The following is a 5,496-nucleotide window of genomic DNA, read 5'->3' as shown; positions in this document are numbered from 1 at the left end:
TACCACACCATTGGTTTCCACTTATTTGAAAGGGCCTCAAAGGGGTGGTTATATCTTACTAAGTGTTATACACTTAGTCTGGTCTTCTCTGATAAGGGTGGGTTCCGTCTCTGCCCTTTAATTGGCATGCTGTTCAGTATAACCCCATAAAACCCAAACAAACACGCACAAAACTATTTTAACAAAAAAAATCTGAAATGTGTTTTATTAATATAATGTTTTTTGATAACAACATTTTTCAGACATTATGCATTCTACCACAATTTCCACAAACATTTAAAACAGTATCAAATAGATATTAATATTTTGAAATATAAACAAACTACAATTTTTTCAGGTAAAAGGTGTCTGAATTGAAACATAAATCTGTTAATTGTTCTTACGATTTGCAAAAGTGAAGTAAGTTTTTTTGTAGTAAATCATGCCTTAAATGGCTTAAATCTGTCATTAATATTTGTGATGTACAATCAATCTTAGAGTGCCTTCTATAACTATGAGGATAGTAAAGTCAAAATTGCAATAATAGCTGTACATTACATGAAAATATGATTCAAATATGAATACAGAGGTGTAAAAAGTACAAAGTAAAAGTACTCGGCTGTGTTCACCAGTTTTGGGACGTTTTTAAGAATGACCAGGTAAACAGAGTTCATAACATACCAGTGACTTTAATTGATCATTTACACCCTTATTTTTATTGAATTGATCATTGTTTAGTTCTGAACTCCCTTTACCTGGTTACTTAGATCTTAATTAGATACTTCTCTAAACTGGTGAACCCAGCCAAATCCAGTTGAGTACTTCTACTTTGTACTTTTTACATCGCTGTATGAATATCAGGCAAAATTTCACATGGTTACCTTTTATTTATGGCTGTAAGACACATATGTTTAACCAACTGAGAATTTGCAACACTTTTAGTTCCATCCCCCATTTGATGTGTGCATAAGTTTTGGGATAATTCAACTTAAAGTAAATGCATGAAGTATAAAAACGAGTATTAATTTGCAAATCCCTAGCATTGTGAGGCCTGTAGTCAGGTCTCGGTCCCTCCCTGTTCCAGCACCTCTTGGACACAACGCTCCCTTGCCTTAAGCCCCTGCACCCAGCTCCCGCCCCCGTACTCACTTACTACACTCACCTTAATCACTCCACGTCTCGGGTTCTCTTACCTCCAAAACCCTGGACTCCTTGTCATCCTGCGTTCCACGAACGCTGTACCATCCTGCCACAAAAACCTCATCTGTGTCTGTTTGAGATTGTGCACTTTAGTACTCAGTTTGTTTCTTGGTCACTTTTGAGGTCTTGTATGTTTTGACTACATGCTAAGCCTTTGTCACAGAGGTTCTCTATATATAGTTTTTTTGATTTACCCTTTTTCACTTTTTTTTCATTGTCCTTATTCTACAGGTTTTTGCCTTAGCCCTTGTGTACCTTTGCCCAGTGATGGGAGAAAATAAGCTTTCCAAAACTACGAGCCAACTGAAACAATTGCATCGAAAAAAAACACTCGAAACATTGCACACTGGCGACATCTGCTGGCCAAATACATGTAATGGAACTGGAAGACTCCCATAAAATAAACTGTGGTGCAGCGGGTGGCATAAACTGGCCTTTCGTATAGGCCTGAACACTGAATAGCAAATTGATAATTGAATGGTTAAGTCGAGCTAGATGCGATATCCACTCATTGAACATACCAAAAATGTTTAGCTTACAATGTTAAAAAAAGAGCAGTAACATCTTAAGCGCAGTTGTGTGCGCAGTAGAAGATACGCGCAAAGGTTCCTAAATTGCATTTTCATGCAACCAGTGTTTTCAGAGACATATGGAAATATCAGTTCATGAAAATCGAGGATGCGACAATAAGACAATGTCAAGGATGTCATAGATAATGTCCTTAGATGCTTGATTATTAAAGTATATAATTATACACCGATCAGCCATAACAGTATGACCACTGACAGGTGAAGTGAATAACACTGATAATCTATATACAGTGGGGAGAACAAGTATTTGATACACTGCCGATTTTGCAGGTTTTCCTACTTATAAAACATGTAGAGGTCTGTAATTTTTATCATGGGTACACTTCAACTGTGACAGATGGAATCTGAAACAAAAGTTCAGAAAATCACATTGTATGATTTTTTAACAATTAATTTTATTGCATGACATAAGTATTTCATACATCAGAAAAGCAGAAATTAATATTTGGCACAGAAACCTTTGTTTGCAATTACAGAGATCATATGTTTCCTGTAGTTCTTGACCAGGTTTGCACACACTGCAGCAGGGATTTTGGCCCACTCCTCAATACAGACCTTCTCCAGATCCTTCAGGTTTCGAGGCTGTCGCTGGGCAATACGGACTAGTAGATTTTGTAACAATGGTGAATAGCTGACCCATACTGGGAAATTTGTAAGCTTGTTCTAAAATGGATTATGACCGTTTATCCAATGAGAGGCTTTTGAGTGTAAATGTGTCTGTCTTTCAAATTAGTGAAGAGCTCCACACACTCACAATGGTCCATCTTGAGCCAGAGTTCATGTTAATGTTCATGACCCATACACCGCCATACTCCTGTCTGTCTTTAATACCAAGGGAGGTGTCCTTGTAGGAATAATGCAACATATGCTACATAATCTTGTAGAAAGTTGTGCATAATTTTGCTGGTTGACATTAACAATTAAAGATGCATTGTGGAAAATAAGTTGCTTTTTTAAAAACAATAATGAGTTATTCAAAAGAACAAACCAGTCCCTCTATAAAAATCTGTTGGCAAAATTAAGTGAAAAAAGTGAAACTACTGCTAAATTTAAATGAATTGCCCTGTTCCAGAGCCCAATCAACGCCCCGATAGTAACAACCAGAGAAGTTGTCATACGCTGCCTGGTCTCCTCATCATTGATTACCTTCTAACTGAATATGACTTTTGTGAAAACTATCCACAACTTAACAAATGCAACAGTGTCTTGTAACAGGTTAGTTTTAAATCCTGCGACATGCAAGTAAATTATAAAATGTTATCCCCTGTAGCTGGACAGTGTGTGTTGCTGGACAGACAAAATGGATAATGTTGATTTTGCGATTTCACAGGATGCTGAAGAAGGCAGTGTCATGCAGGAACTGACACCAATGAATATATACGTGGTCAAGGACACTGATAGCACATATGTACGCAGTCAATCACTGATACCCTAAACTTTAGGGGCCTAAAGAGCTTCTATTTACCTTTGAGGTGTTCCAGGAGCTTTTTCTGGAGAGTGCTAGTAGCAAACTCTCCTGAACATTGCAAATCTGGGAATAAGCTATTGGCCTAACCCTGTAAGATCCCCAACCGTAGTCATGTCCAGATAAAACTATTCACATTATCATAAACAGTAAGGTTTACAGAATTCTGCCTTTATTTGACCAGTTTACATTTTTAAGTTGCATGGTTTCTGTTAATTTCAGAATGTACAGTTGTTCTCAATAGTTTGCATATCCTTGGAGAATTGGTGATATATGTTAAAAAACAAAAAAAACTTGAGCAGGCAAAAAAAAACGTGATTTTATTTTATTTATTAATCAATTGTAGGTTATTAAAGAATGGCACAATCATAAAACAAAACATGGCAACAACTGAAAAAATGAAATGACCCCTGTTCAAAAGTCTGCATACCCTTAGTTCTTAATATTGTGTATTACCCCCTTTAGCATCAATTACAGTGTGTATAGTTGTTTATGAGGCCCTGAATTCTTGCAGGTGGTATAGCTGCCCATTCGTCTTGGCAAAATGCCAGTTCATGCAAAGTATTTGGTCATATTGCATGAACCGCATGTTTGAGATCTCCCCAGAGTGGCTCGATGATATTAAGGTCAGGACACTGTGATGGCTACTCCAGAACCTTCACCTTTTTCTGCTGTAACCACTGGAACTTGGCCTTGTGCCTAGGGTGATTGTCGTGCTGGAAAGTCAAGAGTGTCCCATGCACAGCTTTCATGGAGAAGAATGCAAATTGTCTGCTAGAATTTTCTGATAATATGCTGCATTAATCTTGCTTCCCCATGCATTTATAGATCACACTCCCCTAAAACATCAATGAGCCACCACCCTGCTTCACAGTGGGGATGGTATTATTTTCACTATGGGCCTTGTTGATCCCTCCTCATACATAGCACTTATGATTCTGACCATAAAACTCTATTTTGGTCTCATCACTCCAAATTACAGTGTGCAAGAAGCTATGAGGCGTGTCAAGGATTTGTTGGGCATATTGTAACCAGGCTTTTTTTTGGCCTTGGCCCAGTAAAGGCTTCTTTCTGGCAACTTGACCATGCAGCTCATTTTTGTTCAAGTATCGTTGTATTGTGCTCCTTGAAACAACCACACCATCTTTTTCCAGAGCAGCCTGTATGTCTCCTGAGGTTACCTGTGGGCTTTTCTTTGTATCCCAAACAATTCTTCTGGCAGTTTTGGCTGAAATCTTTCTTGGTCTACCTGACCAAGGCTTGGTATCAAGAGATCCCCGAATGTTCTACTTCTTAATAAATGATTGAACAGTACTAACTGCCATTTGCAAGGCTTTGGATATCTTTTTCTATCTTTTACCATCTTTATAAAGTTCCATTACCTTGTTACGCAGGTCTTTTGACAGTTCTTGACTATTTATACACAGATACTAATTGCAATTTAAAAAGCCACATGTGTGGGAAATTCACATTTAATTGCCATTTTCACCTGTGTGTGTCACCTTGTGTGTTTGTAACATGGCCAAACAGGGTATGTAAACTTTTCTAGAAAAGTGCATTGTCAATAGACAGAAATGTACATTTTGAGGGCATTTACATTTTTCTTGTTAACAAAGTAAAGAGGCCAAGTCTGAAATATCGGTTTTCTGTATATCATTGCTTTGAGCGATGAGAGAGCTTATTCATCCATATTCAATGTTCAGGAAAGTGGATAATTTGCATTTTATAGGAAATATTTATTTTATGTTATTGTGGTTGCTATAGCCATGGAATTTACCAGTAATTTGATTAAATATACGTTTAAACATAAATCCAAACAAATATCCACAGCTAAAAATGTGTTATGTTTACTAAATATCTATGTTCATCAACTGTTATTTCATCCTGTTATTGGTAAATCCCAAACATTTCTAAGCATTCTGTTTTTCTTGGACTTACTTAAATTACTTATTTGAACAGCTTTACATGTACTTAATTATATTGTGTTTAAATAGTTGCCTTAATGTTATTAAGTAGATTCAACACCTATTTTTTTGTGTGTACTTATATGGATTAAATCGGCTTGTGGACTTTATTTTGCCCACACCCTGGCAATCGGCCAAGCGACTGACTATTTAAGACAGGTGCAGACAGACATGCAAACAAGGAACAGCCGGCTGTGAGGAACCCCTGTGCTGAATGAAGAGGACAGTGAGGAGTGTTTTGTTTATTTGAGTTCTTTGTATTGAATTAAGTCAGTCATCTGCCGACCTGAAGTCCATC

This window comes from Esox lucius, chromosome 10 (genome assembly GCF_011004845.1).
Source record: "Esox lucius isolate fEsoLuc1 chromosome 10, fEsoLuc1.pri, whole genome shotgun sequence".
In the NCBI taxonomy this organism is placed as follows: Eukaryota; Metazoa; Chordata; class Actinopteri; order Esociformes; family Esocidae; genus Esox; species Esox lucius.
The sequence above is the reverse complement of the archived record's forward strand: the minus strand, read 5'-3'. Positions refer to the sequence as shown.